This window comes from Stegodyphus dumicola, chromosome X2 (genome assembly GCF_044657685.1).
Source record: "Stegodyphus dumicola isolate Sdum_Otavi_A_Nest chromosome X2, ASM4465768v1".
NCBI lineage: Eukaryota > Metazoa > Arthropoda > Arachnida > Araneae > Eresidae > Stegodyphus > Stegodyphus dumicola.
Genome location: NC_140781.1, coordinates 21,690,052 through 21,710,952, shown reverse-complemented (window position 1 = coordinate 21,710,952; position 20,901 = coordinate 21,690,052). Strand labels below are relative to the sequence as shown.

Below are 20,901 nucleotides of genomic sequence, written 5' to 3'. Positions count from 1 at the left end.
TTTAATCTGCCGAACTTCGATTTCTTTAAAACACTACGTTTCGTAATGGGCACAGGATCTTTTTAAACGGGTCCATATTTGAAGTGCTTTGTATACTGTCCATTGATCTTAAATATATATCCATATTCTTTCAATAAATGGTCTTCCAAACTAAAAAAGAATTTGTTTGACTTGATTTTGTCTATTTGTTTAATAGAATATGAGAAAACGTCGAAGGCTATCAGTTTAAGAGAAGGGCGCCTTCGTGAACGACTTTCAAAAAGAAAATAGCACGTTTGACTTCCCCACATTACACAAAGGGGAAATGAAAAACACCCATGCATCCAATTCACCGGGTCGAAATGCCACATTTCAGCCGTCTTACACTCTCAGCCATGAATGAGCAATTGAACTTGCATGTAGGTGGACAAAGAATGATCTAACTTTGATTTTAAGACCAGTTTCCTGCTTTCTTCTATCAAAATGAGCTATTCAGCATTTCATATACCAATTTTTATCCTTTTGTCTGCATAAGATTATCTTTAATCCTTAATATACGTTACAGCAGTCTGTTACAGCAGTCCTGGCGTTACAGCAGTCTGAACATGAGGTTAGACTATGAATAGCGAGGTAATTTGTAGAATGAATTACGCAAATAATTCCTTCATTTCGGGAACAGGTAGGCTGAATTTTTATTCCTTCGTAATTTGAAATAGGCTGCAGCAAAACGTATACAAATCGAACAGTCTCGTGATGAACCGCTGGGAAATCATCTTTCTTTTAGTACATTACAAATGGACTAGTACCAGGACTGCATAATAATGTGATGTGTTTCGAAACGTCATTTCACCAATGTATCTTTAAATCTGTTATTTTCTCATACCCGGAAGCCTTTGAATTGCAAGAGGAGTTATTTTTCATATCAGATTTACGCATGACGATATATGTCAACACTGAAGTTTCAGTGTCAGTCAAATGATTTACTTTGGATACCGACATCGATTTATAAATGATTTACTTTGGGTACGTTACCTGCTTTGTAATTTTTCTCCGTATTTAACACTATATCTTGTTCCTTATAGTTTATTTAGGTTGCTATTCTTTTTAACAGTCTAATTCTAAAATGAAAATCACTTGCATATAATCTAACACTATAAGTAATGTCTTATAACCTTCATCTTTCTTTCTTACAATAATGTGATATTGTCTAACTTACGACAGTTCGCACCCTTGTGTGAAACTGGATATTTAGAGAGTTTATATTATTCCTCTAACAAATAAATGACGAGTTAAACTCTAAAGAACATTTATTCAAACTCAAATACAAACAAAGATAAAATGATAAATGCATTCTTCTAAGTACTGTTGATGGAGTTTCGTAGCATTTTTATATCAAATCTGTTAAAATATTTCGGATAAATATGCATGCTGTTGTTGGTTGCCACTCACTGGCCAAAACTCTACACTTTTAGCATTTTAGTGATTGCTACAAAATACAGTCTATGTGTTTTAACATTTTTTCTAAATCATTTAGCTGATGTAAAATTCTCTTCCTAACCTATACCAACCAAGACGACTGTGGATATGCTATTCAAAGTAAATTGCAGATGGAGCAACTCGATATCTGTCAGCAAAGAGAATTTTACCGATTTTCAACTGACTAATCTTTCTTCAAATCTTCATTCTTAGTTTTCTTTTTTCCCCTGCTTATTTTGCAACTTTTTTTAAAAATTTCTCCTTGCCTCGTCCTGATACTCCCCTGACTCTGAAGATTTTTCACCTTAAAATCATATTTCCCATCATCTGGGAATTATCATTGTTTCTAAACTGTGACTATTGGCATTTGCCGCTTCTTCGACATTAAATACTTTTGCCGTTCAACTTGTAGAATCATTAGGTTCATTTCGGAGCAGGAAACACGAAAACTCAACGATACTCTCACTGGGATTCGAGCTCTGGAACTCACGATTACCAGACGGGTGTGCTTCCAATTACCCCAAGAAAGCATGCAATGAGTAGGGAGAAACTACCTTACGAACTGACTTTCAAAACTCTGGCTATCTTTTCTTACAAAATCTCTCTGCATGTTTCTTTTAGCCCTTCTACGACTTTCATGACTTTCTCCTAATGACTTCTAATTACAAGTTTTTAGCATGAAAAATGTTTCAAGATAGAGTCATATCCAGTAACTCTGTAATTTCGTGGCCACCGTAATATCCCGACCTTACTTCTTTGAATTTATGTTTCTGGGGTTACCTGAAATCTAAAGCGTACACATCAAATCCATGTTATTTGTCAGAACTGAAAGATGCCATAAAACGTGAAATTATACAGATTTCTCCTGCGATGTTACGTACATCATTGTTGCCAGCAGTTTCTCGCATGCAATGCTTTATCGTCTGCTAAGGTGAGAGCGCTGAAAACTTCTTAATTCTAATAAAAGTTTTTCCCCTCTACTCTCTTGTGTTGTCGGTCCACCAGCGGCCGAGCGGTAAAGTCGCTGAACACTGGTAGTTCGGTTCGAGGTTCGAATCCCGCGAACGGGCTGGCTGCATGGGCGTTTTCGTGGTTTTCCCCATGTGTAACGTGTATACGAGCCATTTTCTCTTAGAAAGTCCTCCACGAAGGCATCCCTCCCCTTAGGCAGATAGGCCTAGTGTGCTTTGCCATAATTAAATACGCCACACACATACACCCCACCTCTTGTGTTGTCACTGGCCCTTTACAATAATGCTCTTTGCAAATGTTTTACGCGACAATTTTTGTCCTGTGTGTATCGTTCCAACGCCATTTATGGTTTCTCAGTGCGCTGAACAATTTATGCAGGAAAAAAAGGGGGTGTTGCCATTCGAAAAATTCGAAATTTTTTCACTGTAACCATAACCTTAATAGCTCTGTTGCTTTAAATCATCACAATCTCGAGCGCATATCTTCAAATAGCAAATCTGAAATTTCATTTCGATTAGTTGGGTGGAAAGAAGGTTCATATATCGAGAAAGTTTTTTTATAACCACCGTGTACATGGTTACTGGAAAGAAATATGTACGGAAATCTTTTCCTAAACCTTTATGATAATATAATTTTGTACATAAACATATATGTATATGAAAGTAAACTTGAAGGCAGTTCCATATTAAAATTTTATGCAACATATTTTGAATTCTGATTTAAATCTATCTTTCTCTATATAGTATATGTATATGCGCGGCACAAAACAAAGTCAAGGATCACACTTAGCTTTTGCATAATATATATTTGTTGTGACTATTTCAAAATATATTAAAAGTTTCTCAGTTTTTAATAAAAATAGCACTGAATTAACTAATTATAATATAGTTTCTACTTAATGTTTGAGATATTTGTTTAAATTTAATAAATTTTTCCTCTTTTGAATGCAAATATACGCGCACTGCCTATTCACCTAATAATAACATTTCTGCGCTATGTATTTACAGTTACATTACATCAGTCTGGAGGAACATCAGTCACGTTAATTACAATCGCTTTTCTAATTATGAAAGGAATATTCTATGAAAATATGCTGCTAAGAGTACTACGAGTAGAAAAGATTTGGAACCACTGGCCTGGTCAGGGCCAGTGCAACTAATACGGCAGCCAATTATTCACCACTGCTGGTACAGGTGTAGCCTTGCCCCACTAAGCTGTTAAGGGCCGTTCAGACTGGGGTTTATCTGTAACAAAGTCAGTTATATGTGTTCACTAGCTCCGCTATGCGTGCAGTTCGCATTTTTTAACTCGCTGCGCTATGGGAAAAAACTGGTGTTGGAGATGGGTCGGCAAAGTCAGTTGTCTCCGTAGCTCAGATAAACCCCAGTCTGAATGGCCCTTTAAGCTCCTCTTCAGTTTTTTTAGGAGAGAAAGTTCCAAGCACTTCTACTCTTCTTTCTCTACCAACAACCATTCGAGAGGACGTTCGGCTCGCCTTGTGTTTTGCGTGCCTCTCTCGCAAATACGCTTATAAACACTCATGCCTTTTCCAGGATTCGAACCTGATCCTGTAAGATCTCACGTTCTTAGCTATCATACAATTAATGATCTGATCTCGCGACTCCTCGTACAGGCGTGAATAATACCAGCGCAGAAGAAATGTAAAACAAATCCTTTATTATTTTTAAACTCTTAATACAAATGCACGTACTTCGTACTCACAATACCATAGACGACTTGCGATGGGAACTTGAGAAAAATGTAACGATATATTCAAAGATGAGTAGTAGTGGTAGACTAAGAATTTTAGTTTAAGGCTAACTAGGCTGACTGTGCTGGACTAACAATTTTTAGTTTTAGGCTAACTAGGCTAACTCAACAACTTATCCGGTGACTTACTTACTCAACAACTTTACTTATTAAATGGCCAAAAGACGTAACAGCAACTCTGCGTAACAGCAGCGAGGACAAAACGGTAGCGTGCGCTAGCTAGCAAAATCACGCTCTGAATAAACTTCAAGTTCGTCTGTTTTTATACTCTGTTCACTTTACCTTAAATTTGTATCCTGAAGAGGAATTGCGAGGAGGAAATGAGAGCCTCAGGAAAGATATCCAACTTGTAATTTGTTATGGAAACTAAGGGAAACTCTAAAAGCCCAAGGATGCCACATTACCGATACAGCCAGGTACACTAATCAACACGCCGATCAGAGCGGTTTCAAAAATATACAGGCAGTCTTCTGGTTAATGATGACTTAATCTTTGCAAACATATTTACAGGAGGAAAAAAATGACAGAAACAGAGGCGTGCAGTCAATGAACTAGCGGGATTAGGCTAGTATTCTAATATTTTTGGCAATAACTCTTTCCAGTCAATTTTTACTTGGAATTTAAGAAAAATATTAAAACGAACATTATTTTGTCTTTCTTTGAGAACGCGGGCTATCCAAGTGAAACTGGGTTTTCAAGCGAATCAGATGTTCGCTCAGGTTGAGTCGGCTCTAGTTCAGGGCAGACTAGTTTTCACCTGTTCCCATTGATGAGAGTGTTGCTAACTAAATTTTAAAGCTTTCCAGATTTATGAAAATACCAGGGATATGAAAATGTACTCATCTGTTAGATAAATTACACATACTTCACCTCATTATTGAGGAAAGTAATCAGCTGCCAGTTATTTAACTAGATACAGTCACCTACGAATTATAAGCTAAAACTAAACTGAACTCAGTGGCGTAACAGCCCTAATGGGCCAAGGCCTGCAGTGCCCGAAATCTGCTTTCTGGACCGGGGGCCCCGGGGGGCGTAAGCATATGCCCTGGACAAGTGGTCAGCTTCGTCGCAGGACTCCCAGTGTTTAGTCCCTAAGCGAACTTGGCACTCATTTTATCGACCCAAGTGATGGAAATCAAGGGACGAATTATAAGCAGGCATATTATTTTTTACATTCGGCTTCTTTTGTTTCTGTATATTGAATTTTATATCCCCTTCTTCCATTCGGCTATCCTTTCAAATCTGTATGGTTCTGGAAAGTGCCTCTTAATTCCGCTAAATTTTCAACCAAGGCTTGCTATCTGACTTCGAGTATCTGACCAACCACACTACTTAAGGCTCCTAATCAACGGGCGTACAGCAGGTTATGTGGCTGTGATTTCTTGGACTGCATGAACGCTTGAGTGCATTCCTTTAACAATCCTCTCTCGATTAATCAGTGACGAACACCCTACTTCTATTGAGTTTATGTGACTTAAACATTGAAAAACAGAGTTTTTAAAGTCTAACTTTGATCTCAGTTATGTTCGATACCTTTCCTTGCTGATAATCGCCTAAACTCCTTAGACAGGGTAGCAACCGTGAGAGTGCCCAAGAACTGCGAACTGTACTCGTGTGAGACGTCGGAAGAAAATTTAATTTTCTCATGGTTTCTAGTACTTACAATATCATGTTTTAGTTCGAAGTCATGCAAGTGTTCTGTGAAACTCGGAAGAATTTGAGCTATTAATGCAGTAATATCGAGTTTAAACTACGGAAAGGTACCAAATTACTTTTGCTCGTGCCTATGTTTTCAAGTGTTTGCACATCTTTTTATATTATTTAAAAACAGTAAAATTCTTCGTATTCTTCCAAGTCTAAGTATTAAAGTAGACGTAAGAACCAAATTTTGAGCTGCGCATTCTATCTTTTCATAAGTTTCTTCAAAATTGGGCTTTTTGTCTTCCTATCTATTCGGCAAGCGCTATCGTTAAATTACTGCAAATTTTTATCATTTTGAAGTAGGGACGGCAGGCTGTCTTCTACTGTAGGGAAAGTGAAAAGAAATTATTTTTTTTTATGATGGGGAAAATTGATTTTTTTATTTTAATATTTTATTTATAAGCTTGGACATTAAATCGATAAAAAATCAACTGCATAATTTTGGTCGTGTTTCTGCTATCTGAAATTTTTGGTCAATAAGAATTTTTAGGTTCTCTTTTTCTAGTTTCTTCCAGAAAGAACAAGAACCCGGTCTAAAAGGTACAAGTTTATGTTTTTTACAACACATAATAAACTGAAGTATGAAAAACAAAAAGTATAAAAAGGTACATATTTTTCATATTCTGTTTAAATAATTTTTAATGAAAAAATATTCAATTATTAGGCTGTTCATGAAATGATTTATATAATTCCACCTGTGAAACCTGCAACGCAGAAAATACTGGTGAGGTTCTACGTAAAGCGGTTTGCTCTGAACTTATAGCTGTGTAAATCGGTCTCTAATTAGTAATCAGTTTCACAGCGCTGTGTTCTTTGTTACCTATCTACCCGTACTCACTGCGAACTCATGCTTTCCCAAAGCACATGTAAAACAAAAATTAAACAAAGAAAAAAAAAATCAAAAACATACCCCGACTACTTTTGCTTGCATAAATATAAAAAATTATACCTGTCACTGGAATTTTAATAAAATTTCAAACTGATTAACTATAGGTAAACTGCGACATAAATTATTTTGTTGACCTTGTGCTTTTTTGAAATACATATATCTATATGTTCGTTTGGAATCGGTCAAATTTTTTAAAAATTGTTTATTTAGAAATCACCTGTAATACTTACATCTGATAGTCATAGTTTTAACAGACACATTTTACACTAATAGCATTCGTTTATTTTCGCGATCATTTTTTTCTCTTCCCACCTACTCTTCTTTGGTAAAATGCATGGCACGTCAATGATCGGAGGAATTTGTATAGTCACTCATTACAAATTACACTCAAAAAAGCACTGTGCTTTTTTTACCCTTTTTTTACGTCATTGACTTCAGATGCTGAACCATAAATAGTCTGAAATAAATTTTTGTGATAATAATGCTTATTGGACAGAATTCCAGCCCACCTACATAGCGAACCTGTCCGTAAGCCTTGTGCTATGATATATAGGATGATTATGAAATATCTGGCAGAATTAAAAGGCAAATACAGGGCACTCAAACCAACAGATTTTAAAATGTGTGTGCAGAAATTGCACATGAAATAACTGGTAAGCAACACGTAGAGAACAACTAATGAGAAAGACAGGTAATGTCAAAAGAAACAAATATTTGAATCATTCAGCTTTATATAACAGTAATACCAGATTCACTTCGCACAGCTCCTGGTTAATAAGCTCGAACGTCTGTAGACTTAAAATCGTTCTCTGTACATCCTTTCCACAGCTGCTCCATTTCTGTCCACTGCCTCATAGGTAAAATGATATCAGCGAACTTCACTCTCGTGTAGTAAAATGCATATTGCTCAAAACCTGCATTGTAAATGCGATTTACGCCAGTGAACTACTTTCATCTACCTCCTCTTCACTTCTGCACAATATTAGATTTGATACAGTTTGCATTCTGTTTCAAAATCTGTTTATCTCGGCCGCCTTTACCAGGCTTTATATTTTTGCCAAATGTTTTAGAATCACTCTATATATTAATACGAATTTACAGTATGGTGAATGCCATATAAAATATTATTTTCAGAATTAGACTTGCATTAAATTTTAATATATATATATATGTTCTATGAAAATTTATTTAGATAATATACAGTGCGTCCGTAAAATGGTGAAATCTTCACCAAACAAAAGGAAAACTCTTCAAGTTTCCGTAGTATTATGTGCAAGTATGTGCGCACACAGGTGATGACGCAGCACCGCGAAATGCGAAGGAGCAAATCAGCCCGTCCACGCCCACGCCAGTCGAGATGTAGACTGTACAGAGGAAAGATCAGTGTGGTCTGTGGCTTGCTAAATCCGAATCAAAAATGACCAAAGTGCAATGTAAATATCGTTGCGTGTACAACGAACCGCCACCACACAGAAATAACATTAATCGGCGGGATAAGCAGTTGAAGGATATTGGCAGTTTGTTGGATAAACCCCGTTTTGACAGGCCATCGGTCAGTGACGAGTCTGTACGGAAGAGTTTACCTAAGAAGTTCTTACAAATTGCAGCTGTGGCACGCTATCAAACCGACGGATAGACCCAAACGATTTGCGTTTGCTACAGATATGCTTCATGAGGTCGGCAATAATAACCGATTTCTGCAGAAGATTGTGTTTAGCGATGAGGCTACATTCCCTGTTAGTGGACATGGTCATCGCCATAACATCCGAATATGGGCTGCTGAAAATCCCCAGGCCCACGTAGAGTACGAACGTAACATCCCTAAACTGAACGTGTCGTGTGGCCTGATGCATGATAAAGTGATAGGACCATTTTTCTTTGCGGAGTAGACTGTGATGGCATGGATGGAGCCCACATCAAACTGCACCAGCCCTAAACTGAACGTGTCGTGTGGCCTGATGCATGATAAAGTGATAGGACCATTTTTCTTTGCGGAGTAGACTGTGATGGCATGGATGGAGCCCACATCAAACTGCACTGAATAGGTATGAAACTTTAAGAGGTTTTCTTTTGTTTGGTGAAGATTTCACATTTCTGTCTTGTTTTGTTGCTTTCTTGTGACCGATCAAAAGTGCACCACGACTTTGCGGACGCACTATATTGTTATTATCTCAGATCTTCATCTGAATGTAGAGAAGTTCGTAAAAGTTTACCGATGTACAAAATTATTATGAAACAAGGGGAATAAAATTTGTTTTCGGTATAATCTCTGAAATCGCAAATGAAGCTAATTGAAGTCTTTCCTGCATTAAATGCATTTTAGAAAACCGAAATAAGAGATATAATAATAATAATAATAATAATAATAATAAAACATTGGTATAGTGTTCTTTCGGTACACTTTTCCAAAAAACTATTTAACCGCTCTTTACAAAATTTGTTAGTACGGTAGAATATGCCATTTGACAATAAAAGGAATTTTACATTTCGATCCAAAAGAAATAAAATTACAAATTTAAAAACTTCGAAAAATCATAAGAAAATTTATTAACTAATTTCCAATTTTCCTGCATACTATCAATAATTTAATTATTAAGCAACCTATAATCTAATTATTAAAGAGACTACAGATTCGTATAAACTTTGATATAAATTCAAAATCTGAGTATATCTAAAGGTGGTGAAACACATCTCCAATAAAATTAAAAATAAATAAATAAATAAATAAAAGATCTGACGACATTGAGTTAATACTGAAAAGTATACAACATTGAAACTTGTCAGTATCATAATCATCTTCAATAGAAATTATTATTTCGTGATGTTCAGTTTTGGAATTTTGTTTTAGTTCTGGCTGATTTAGAAAGATTTTGGTAATTTAAGACAGCTTCGTAAGTTCGCTTATTTTGAATCACCGTCTCTAGTTTCAGTCCTTTAATATTTAAACAAGTTAGTACGAGTGTGAGTACTATTAATAAAAGAGATTACTGCAATCTAATTCATAATTTTAGCTTGACGAAATCCTTTTTCGGTAAGTATTCACATAGAAAATGATTAAAACTCACTTGGCATTCAAGTTTGACCATAAGCATACTTTCCTAAATGTCTCTGTCGCAGCTTCAGGTAATGAGCGTTTTCCACTACGTTTTACAAATTTTAAGAGTTTTTGTCAACCTCGTATTGACTATGTCAGACTATATAACCATGCAGCGAATTGTTATCTTTTTACAGTTTGCGAAAATAAATTCCCCGTGTGATTTATTGATGAATCGACATTACAATGAACTGTTAAACTACAATCAGTCTGAATTTGTCATACAAGAGCCACCAGAGGACGAACGATAAGATAGTTGAGCACGAGTAATTTATCCTGGATTCAAATCACGGCTACATGGTGTTTTTGTCATGTATACATGACTGCAAGTCACTTTCCATTTAAAGGTCCTCCACGAAGATATCGCTCCCCTTAGGCAGACAGCCTTCGTGTTCTTAGTCATGATCTAGTTTTGAATTCATACAATTTCAGCATCGATAAAAACGAGTCCAGATGTTAATTTTCCATCAGCAAATATACAAATGAAAGTATTATCTGAAGCCTTAGAATAAATAAAACTTAAACACTTGTCAGTGAGAATAAACCCTGAAACAAACGTGTCTTTTTATAAAAATAAAAGACAACGGTAATATTTGGTTACGCTTAAATACTGTATTTCGCGGTTTTATTTTTTATACATCTATTTTACAAGTATTACATTTCTGGAATCGTTTGAGATTGGGGTATTTTTCGAGCTCCAAACAAGTATTCGTACGCTTTTGTTGTGGTAATTGTTTCAACTTATTTCCTGTACTCATCAGACGGAGTAAGTCCAGTGCCTGGCACGTAGTCCAGCATTGTACGTTACTTTTAAGAGATGATTAGCTTCACAGAAAAAGATGGAGGCGGATTCATAACTTGCGATTTATGATAAAGTTGGACACTTAGGTACTATATGAATTGTATGAGATAAACAGTGCTGAGTGAATTGTTTCATATATTGCACAGTATATTTCTGGATTTTCTCGTCAAATCGCAACTGACGATGATAAATGAGTCTGCAAGAATGATAAAAAACACAGGAATTGTTTATAATAGGCCAGACAAATCTCCAGGATTCACTGCAAAATATGAAAGATTTTTATAAATGGCTAGTGAGATTTCAAATAATTATCTACTAGGAGCTTCTACCATAAAACTGCGATTAGAAACATGTATTGAATGATTTCATGACAGCCTAAATCCTGCAAGAAAAGCGTCTATTACTGGTGAATCACACTGGTCAGTCAGTCACGTTCATACTTTAATTCTAACAAAAAGCTGCGAGATTTATCACGTGGACATTTAGGACTTATTGAATGCATAACTAAATCAGAAAATATTCACAGTGAGCATTCAAAAACATTCATTTCAATTTTTACTGGTTTAATATCTACATTTATTTAAAATGGTATATTTTATATAATACTAATTATATAAAATATACCATTTTAAATAATTTAATTTTATACTAAATTAGCCTGCCATGAGAGCATTCATAGAAAAGTAGATATTAAACCAGTAAAAATTGAGATGAAATTGTAAGTTTGCTCTACATGAATGCACTCCTTGGAAGAATTACCTAGCAGCTGTCTGTGATGGTTTAAATATATATGGATTTTTTAACCCTTATTTACATTCAAACTGTTTATTTAACTGCATTATTCCATATACCTAAAACTACAGCTGTAAAGAAATTGTACGTATTTAATTGTAACCGCATCTGTGTATCAGTTAGTGATGACTGATGATATTTGACGACTACCTGATGCATTTCTACAGTTTGGAAAATTATTTGATTTCAATTTTGTCAGCTCCTGCAGATTTTTGCTATAAATTCTGTCTTGTACTTTAGCATTCTCTGAGAAATCAAATGCGAGTGACCCAGAGCTTCTTTCCAGTTACGCCCTTCTGAAGGTTCTCCCTCCATAAAATTGAATTTTCGAAAGGAACATGCCGGATGAACTTAGAAATCAGAGCAATAGGATATCTTCTGCGACTACTATGGATCCTGTCAAGATAGCGCCTGACAGTCTACTGCAGCTCGAGATCTGAACAGCGAAAACGACAATGATTACTGTGCCTCAACCGAGTCATCTCCAGACGAGGTCTCAAGCTCAAATTCTGATGTAAGCGAAATAGGTTCTAACATTCCTATGGTGAACTCCTTCTGTGAAAGAGGAGATGGATTTATTAAACACTGTGACGGAGTCGACTTCCGCTCTCTAACTTCTGTAGAAAAGAAATGGTGCAGATGCTCTTTATCTCCCCGCGACCTCAAGTTGTGTGGAAGGAAATTAAATCAGTTTTCGACGAAAATAACATCACAGACTACATTGGAACCCTCATACGTGAAGAAATTCGCATCCAGTTCCATGACTGGTGCACCAGAGAAAAGGCCCTTAGCGCCTTATTTAAAAATGAGATTCAATTTTCTACTATGAGTACAAAGGAACAGTTTCCAGTTAAGGTTGCAAATGAACACCAGGACTCAATCAGGAATGAACTTATTACCATGGGTTACCCAGTCGTTAAACTGAAGCAGATTACCAGGAATGCCACTAATACAAAAATCAAGGTTAAAGCAACCCGATCTTTCATGAAAAAAAACCCTATTATCTCTCAAAGTTAAAAAGCACAGACTAGGGAAACAGCCAAAAATCTGTTTCGGGTGTCAACGCTTCGGTGATGTGCAAACTACAAGTAGATGCAATAATCATTCTAGATGTCTTTACTGCTGTCAGGCTCATTTATCCTACACCTGCAAGCTCCCGAGAGATGCAAAGCCTACATGCAATTAAATGTAAATCTGACCGTTTGGTTACTTCAGCCAAATGTCTGTACCATTCCAGCAACAGACTTGAAAACTCTAACTTCTTCTGTAGTAGAATATTTAAAGAAAAAACTTCAAATTTCGGACATTCGTGCTCCCGAAAATTGAGTTGATTCTGACTTCTTTCCAGTGACAGAGAACAACAAACTTAACTAACTCTCAAAATCATCCAAGATTTAGGACCTTCTAATATGCTCTATAAAATTTAAAATTGTGTTTCAAAGCCAGTTCACTACTGCAAAAACTTCAAAATGCTTTGAACTTGGTGAAATTCTTCGAAAACTAATTGTAAATGCGATTCTACAATTCTCATGGTAATGAATGGGTGAGACACGTCACCTTCCCTTTTCTCCAAGAATTATATGATGATTTGTACTTCTAAACTTTCCTGCCAGCAAACGATGATGCTATTTGGACGATTAAGATGATATTTCTGTTTACTACGTTTTTAAAACTTTTGCTATATCTAAACTTGCTGCTTTTCTGACAAACTACCAGCTTGACGTTTTTAGGTTCTGGCATTGTCTTATTCAGCTGCGACCTTATCTACAGAGGCAAAGTGCCACATTTCTCCTTCCTTCTCACTTGGAGAATATCATTAGGCTATATTCTATATTAGGTTTCTTGATATTCTCTTTGTTAATAGCCAGGTCCTATGAAATATATTTATGGGCTTTGCTTTAATAAATTAACTTTACTTATAATTACATATGGCTGATAAATCAAACTGTATTGGAAAAGTTCAAATTCTTTAAATAAAATGCATCATGTGACTTCCATTATTACTATATTATATCATATCTGTGAATTTTGAATGTTGTAAAGCTAGCCAAAGGGTTTGCTACTGAAATGGTGGAAAAAACTGGTGATATTTCTATTCAATAATATATTGCAGCTGCAAAGTTCTTGATCCAGCTGAGAAAAGTTGGAAAACATGTTTTAAAACAGCAGAATTTATTCCGAACATTTCAACAATATACCAGTGGCGTAGCTAGGGTGGGGCAAGGGGGGACATCTGTCCCCGGGCGCAGCATCCAAGGGGCGCCAAACTGATGCTACGAAATTTTTTAATGGAATGTTTTCCATTCTTGGCACACAGAAAGGGGCGCAAATTCTTCAGTTGTCCCCCGGGCGCTGGAAACTCTAGCTACGTCCCTGCAATATACAGATTATTGAATCTGCTTGATGATTTAAAATTAGAAGCTGCGGCAAAAGCAAAATATCTAATAAAAAATGAAGGAATACTTTTAGAGTTTCTTGGGTGCATAATTTTAAGTTTCTGATAGAATGAATTACTAAATCGGAAATAATTATATATATAAGATGAAAAATGGAAGCTATTGTAACACGAAAAAGATTATCTTGGCGGTGCTGTATGAAAAAAGCTGGAAATCTAGCAAAAAAGAAAGTCCAGATATTATAGCAGTCGCTGATCTCGTACGAATAAATTATTTGGAATTTATATTGCAAACCAAATAAGTGTAATTATTGTCGATGTAGAAATGTTTTATCTCTGAATACAAGTATGCTTTCTTCAAACAATCAGAGTCTAATATTTTTTCACATTATAATGTTATATGTAATGAAGATAACAGGTTTGTTTGCTTAATTATATTTAGTATTCTAATATAAAGATTAATCTTTTTTTCTTCTGATTAAATAAGAGGGAATAAGCGTACACAAAAATTTAAGTTTTAAAATAAATTGAAAGTTGTATTGAACGGATTTAAGTATAACTACAAAATATACTTCATATCCACTAAATTGTTTAATTCTAAGTAGCTGGCAATCAAAATTTCTGCATCACAGTCATAACACAACTTAATTCAGGGATAGGAGTATGAAAATGCAGAGTTTTTAGCAAAATAGAAACTACTTCAAGAGCATACGAGAAAAATTCTAAGGGAAGGGGGATTAAGGGAAGTTACATGATGGATATGAAAAAATTGTGTACAATTATGTAGAATGTACTGCATATTAAGAGCGAATATATATATCCTGTAATACAATAGAATTCTTTCACTGAAAACAAAAGAGCTTTTTCACACACACAACAACATCCGTTTCACTATTCAAGATAGAAAGATGAAATTTTTATTTACAAAATTCTGCCGTTTATATACCGCTGAAAGTGTCTTATGTATTACCAGCATTTTTTATGATCATTACACTACATCCCACATCTCTGAAGTAAATTTTCAGTTAAGCCCTGGTTGGATGTATCAGCATTCTCAAACTTTTGTTAGAATTCTCAAAGTTAGAATGTTCTGCCAACCACCTTACTCTTACTCCCTCCAAAAGAAAATTTGTTGGCATATTGCTACTACCAATATAATAATATTTTAAAAATACAATTAAGTTAGCTATAGAAGACTACCTAGCATATTTCATTCTTGATGGTATTTCAGTCAATGTATTTAATTACCAACTAGAGATAAAGATCGTATGAAAATCAATACCGTTGAAAATGTATCGCGTCTAGGAGGAATCAATAGCATCACTATAATGTAGTTGTTCAATGATGTTTGTGCAGGTTTCTCTTTGTTAATAGCCAGGTCCTATGAAATACGTTTACTGGCTTTGCCACAATAAATTAACCCCTTTTACTAAAATTCACTTGATTTTATATATTAAGTTTAAAAATTTATATTTGCTTGTAGTAATTAATTATTACAGTTAGAATAAATGTTATCTTATTAACTAAAAATTAAATAAACATGGGTACTCACATTACTGAGATGGATAAGCATGCTGATTCTTGCACAACTTTTCTATGTTTGGATATTTGTTGGTATGCTTAAATCTGAGTTAAGCACATGCATCAAGACGGTTACAGTTCTTTGTTTTTATTGAAGTTAGTGATACAGATATGTAGAAACAAACTGAATTATATCTTTTTAAAGCACTAATATACAGTTCAGTATAATCCATTTTCACTAGTTATGAGATCCAGAAATTAGCCTTCTGTTTGGAATTTTTCTGGATATTTTCTGTTTGGAAGCTGGGGTCATTCCAGAGTTCAATCAACTATTCTCTTTCACTCAGTGACAGTTTTGTTAATCTTTCTCGATAATTGTACTTTTATATCCCCCCCCCAAAGAAAAGATTCTACAGATAGAAATGGAGAAAATTTTCTCTCTTTCTATCTGTAACTAATCCATAAACAAGTTTTTTCTCAATCTGCTTTATTTTCTTCTTTTCATGGACATTTAGAACAATCAAAGAATAAACTTGAAGATAGAGATTTAGTTCATTTATATGAAAATACATCTGTGGAAGGATATGCTAATAAACTTAGCTACACGTCATCAGCAAGAAATGATATAACATCTTCATTAATTTTGGATCTATGAGCTTCCTGCCTTAAATCTCTCTCTTGTTTCTAGGGCAAGAATGAGTAGGTAGTCTATAGGTAGCATAACCAGAAATAAATTTCATAAAATATCAGTCTAGAAAGAAAAAGTGATGGATGATTGCCACATGTAATTTCCAAACTCTGAGATTTTTAATTACAGCATGTTATACACAATTAAATTTTATTTTTTGTCCGTTTTAGAAATCTAGGTGGGCATCAAAGACCATGGATTGAGAAATGTTGGCATACATGTAAGTAGCAGGAGTTCAACAACTCAACACAACTAACAGCATTGCAGTGAGACGAGAGATGGACAATGGAAGCGAAAGAGAGCAGTCATGTTTTCGACTAAGACGTATTAATAGATGGCGAAGCTGTTAACTTCTCAATTATAACTCTTTTTTCATTTGTAAATACACATCACTGTATCTCCATCAATAACTAAATAAATACTTAGTCACCTAAATGTGTGTCGTCAGCGTAGAAATCCCCTAGACGACGAGAGTTTACATGGGAGCTTCGACCGGTTCTTCTTCAGTCAAGGTAAGCTGTTCTTTAAGAATAAAATAACAGATATTTTGAATTCAATTTTGATGAAGTGAAATTAAAGACTCTTTGAATTCAATTTTGATGAACTGAAACTATATTTTTACCATTAGAACGAATTGTGTGAAAAACCAGAACTTTTTCTTTCGAAATCGAAACTGAATGTTCATTTTATTGTATAAACTTGTGTTCTCCGAAATAGTTAAGTTGTGACAATGTCAACTTTAAATGATATACCACATATCACTAAATCCTTAAAATCAGCTTCCACGAAAGCAATTAAGCTACTACATAAACTTGTGTTTGGTCAAGAAGGCGACCGTGCAAATCGCAAACGACTTCGTGAATTCACAGGACTAGATAATCTTTTCACACTGCCGAAGTTAAGGAACGTTTATTAAATATTTTCACTCTGGCTGATCTAATTTCAATTATTAATGTTCTGAATTTAGAATGTGCCATTTCTGCTGATGAATGTTACGTTACAATTGTGAATGCTTTAACTAATTTCGATTTGCTATTTCCGATTCTGATTCTGACAACGAATTAGAAAACCCAGAACAAAAATTAAGTGCCGAAAATCAAACAGATTTTGAAACCACTACGCACTCAATTACTTGTTCGACCTTGGCAGCTAGCCAAAAACGCGCAGACTTCCAGCTCCGGTATTTGTTTACATAAACATCGAAGACATCATACGCCTGTCATGTCATCGCTGGTAAATGAACAACAATTCAGCATAACATTTCATGATTTATACGAATGTATTAAACCTTTTGATGGTTCTTCTGATAATTTAATTGAATCTTTTTTATATGACATAGAAGAATTATTTGAACTGAATAGAATTACCAATGATGTTCACAAGATTATATTCACCAAAAAATGCTTATCGGGCTCTGCTAAAACTTTTACTACCTTAAAAGAATATTTGTTAGAAGAATTTTCCTCTAAACTTAACAGTGCAGATTTGCATAAACTGATGTTTAAAAGACGTTTAAAGTCAAATGAAACCTTATTCGATTATTTTATTGCTATGAGAGAAATTGGTTCTAGAGGTCACATTGACATGTCTTCTATTTTTGATTATGTGATAAATGGTATTCCAGAAAACCCTAACAAAATTTTATTATATGGTTGTAAAACTGTAAGTGAATTCAAAGATAAGTTAAAAATTTATGAGAAGCTTGCGTCTGCTTCCAAACATGCTAAATTTTCTAGTGATCCGAAATTTAAACAAAATAATTCTCAGCAAAATCTCTCAGAAGCCTACCCAACCTACAGTTTGCTATAATCGTGGGTCTAAAGGCCATAAAAGTTCTAATTGTTCTCATAAACAACCTAAATGTTTTTCCTGCGATCCATTTGGCCATAAATCATCTACTTGTACTCTGAAACCATATCATGCATCACCTCCATCGTCACAAAAATCAGAGACAATTCTCAATCAAGTTGTCGTACAGTCACACCCTCTACATTCTATGATGATTCACATCAATCTTTCTGACGTTATCATTCCAGCATTGATTGACACTGGCAGTCAAGCTACTATAATTAACACATCAACATATCAAAAAATTAGTTCTCCAGCGCTTCAAAAATCTTCTATAACATTATCAGGACTTGGTGATCACATTGTACACCCAGTAGGATATTTCGCAGGTTGTTTCAAAATTCAAAATACAAATTTTAAAACTGACATTCATGTTATTGAAGATAATCTACTATCTGTTGACGCAATAATTGGAAGTGATTGTATTCAGCAAGCTGAATTTTCTATTGGAAAGCATGGTATTAAACTAATAGAAGCAGAAACTCCTGACCATAATTTTCTAATTAATATTGTAAATATTTTCGATGAACCCGATTCTCCTGATTTAATGCATCTTACCAATCCAGATCATCGCACAGAAATCAAACACTTAGTTTCGGCTTACAAATTTAATAAAACCAAAACAACTGATTTGCAAATGTCTTTAATTTTAAAAGATGAAATCCCTGTTAGTCAACGTCCTCGCCGCTTATCTATAGCCGAACAACGTATTGTAGAAGCTCAAATCCAGCAGTGGCTGAACGAAGGAATTATAAAACCTAGTTGCTCCGATTTTGCTGCCCCTATTGTCCTCTGCAAAAAGCGAAATGGATCTTACCAACTATGTATAGATTACAGACATCTTAACAAGAAAGTAGTGAAAGAGAAATTTCCTCTACCCCTTATAGAGCAAATTCTTGATAATTTACAGAATTCTAAGGTCTTTACATCTCTTGACTTGAAAAACGGCTTTTTTCATTTCCCCATAAATCCCCAAAGCAGCAAATACACTGCATTTGTTACTCATGAAGGCCAGTATGAATTCCTTAAAGTTCCCTTTGGACTGTGCAACTCTCCTAGCGTTTTTCAAAGATTTATCAATACCATATTCAGACCTCTCATTAGTGATCAGACTGTTATAATTTGTATGGATGATATAATTATTCCATCTAAGGACGAAGACGACGGAATTAAAAAATTACGACGAGTCCTTCAACTTGCCTGAGACTATGGTCTAGAAATAAACTTTCAGAAATGCAACTTTCTAAAGAACAAAATTGAATTCCTAGGTTATGTTATTCAAGATAGCACCATTCGACCTTCACCATCCAAAACACACGCTGTACAGTCATTTCCTGAACCCAAAACAGCTAAACAGGTACAAAGTTTTCTTGGTCTAACTGGTTACTTTCGAAAATTCATTCAACATTATGCCAAAATTGCATAACCCCTCAGCGACTTACTACGTGAGTCCACTCCTTTTGAGTTTGGTCCTGCACAACAGCATGCTTACTTAAAACTCAAAGAAGCACTTTCCAGTGATCCTGTTTTGCACCTTTACCAACAAGGTTTACCGCTTCAACTTCATTGTGACGCAAGTAAATACGGTTACGGATCCGTTCTCTTGCAACAAAGCACTGATGGTTCCTTCTACCCAATTTACTACATGAGCAAGAAAACTACCCCCCAAGAAGAGAAATACTCCAGTTATGAACTAGAAATCCTAGCCATCATTGAAGCCCTTAAAAAATTTAGACATTATTTAGCCGGAACAAAATTTGATATTGTTACAGATAGCGCTGAAAAAACTATGTCTAAAAAAAACATAACACCCAGAATTGCTCGATGGGCTCTTTACCTTGAAGACTTTGATTACACAATAAAACACCGCTCTGGACATCTTATGAAACACGTAGATGCTCTAAGTCGTTTCCCTGTCATGTTAATTGCCATCGAAAGTGTCACTCAAAAGATTATTGCCGCACAATCCACTGATGACTTCATTACGGGGATCAAACATACTTCAGAAAAAACCCCCTTTAGATAACTACTCCTTATAGAACGGTGTTCTGTATAAAATAGTTGAAGACCAAGAACTATTAGTTGTACCTCAGGCAATGCAAACCGAAATAGTGCAAAATGTTCACTCTAAAGGTCATTTTTCTGCTCTCAAAGCGGAATCCATTATTAAACGTGAATATTACATCCCTAATTTATCTGCGATTGTTAAAAAAATCATTTTGAACTGCGTACCCTGCATTCTTTCTTCCAGAAAGGCTCGTAAAGCGGAAGGTTTTCTTCATCCGATTCCAAAAGGCGATACACCACTTGATACTTATCATATAGACTTTCTGGGACCACTGCCATCAACAAACAAGAATTACAAATATATTTTTACAGTTGTTGATGCATTCTCAAAGTTTCTTTGGCTTTATCCTGTAAAATCAACAACCACTCAAGCTGCTGTCGACAAACTGAAATTACAGCAAACAACTTTTGGTAATCCCCGCCGCATTATCTGACAGGGGTGCAGCTTTTACTTCAACTGACTTTCAAACCTATTGTCTTGACGAGAATATTGAACACATCACAATAACTACGGGCATTCCACGTGCAAATGGACAGATTGAACGCATGCATGGTATTTTGATTCCTGTCTTAACTAAGCTATCTTTAGACGTTCCCGAAAAGTGGTTTAAACATGTTGCTTCTGTGCAGAGAATCATAAATAGCACCACATCTCAGGCCACTAAGTTCACGCCTTTTGAATTACTTTTTGGAATAAAGATGAAAAACAAAGACGATATCAAAATTAAGCAAATACTTGAAGAGGAACACTTCCAATCCACTCTACAAGAAAAAGAAAGATTACGCGACAAAGCGAAAAACAATATTCTCAGACTTCAAGAAGAAAATAGACGTCAATATAACAAACGCTGCAAACAGCCAAACTTATACATAGGTGGTGATCAAGTCGCACTTCAACGTACTCAAT

At 35.2% G+C, this 20,901-nt stretch overlaps 1 long non-coding RNA gene across 1 annotated transcript in view; it reads left to right on the top strand.

Annotated features, from left to right (window-relative positions):
* Nucleotides 1-20,901, top strand: part of LOC146992697 (uncharacterized) — a 50,409-nt gene that overhangs the window by 22,373 nt on the left and 7,135 nt on the right. Inside the window, exon 2 of the long non-coding RNA XR_015038924.1 lies at nt 16,250-16,591. This is a non-coding gene — a long non-coding RNA (uncharacterized LOC146992697). The remainder of the gene's footprint in view (nt 1-16,249; nt 16,592-20,901) is intronic.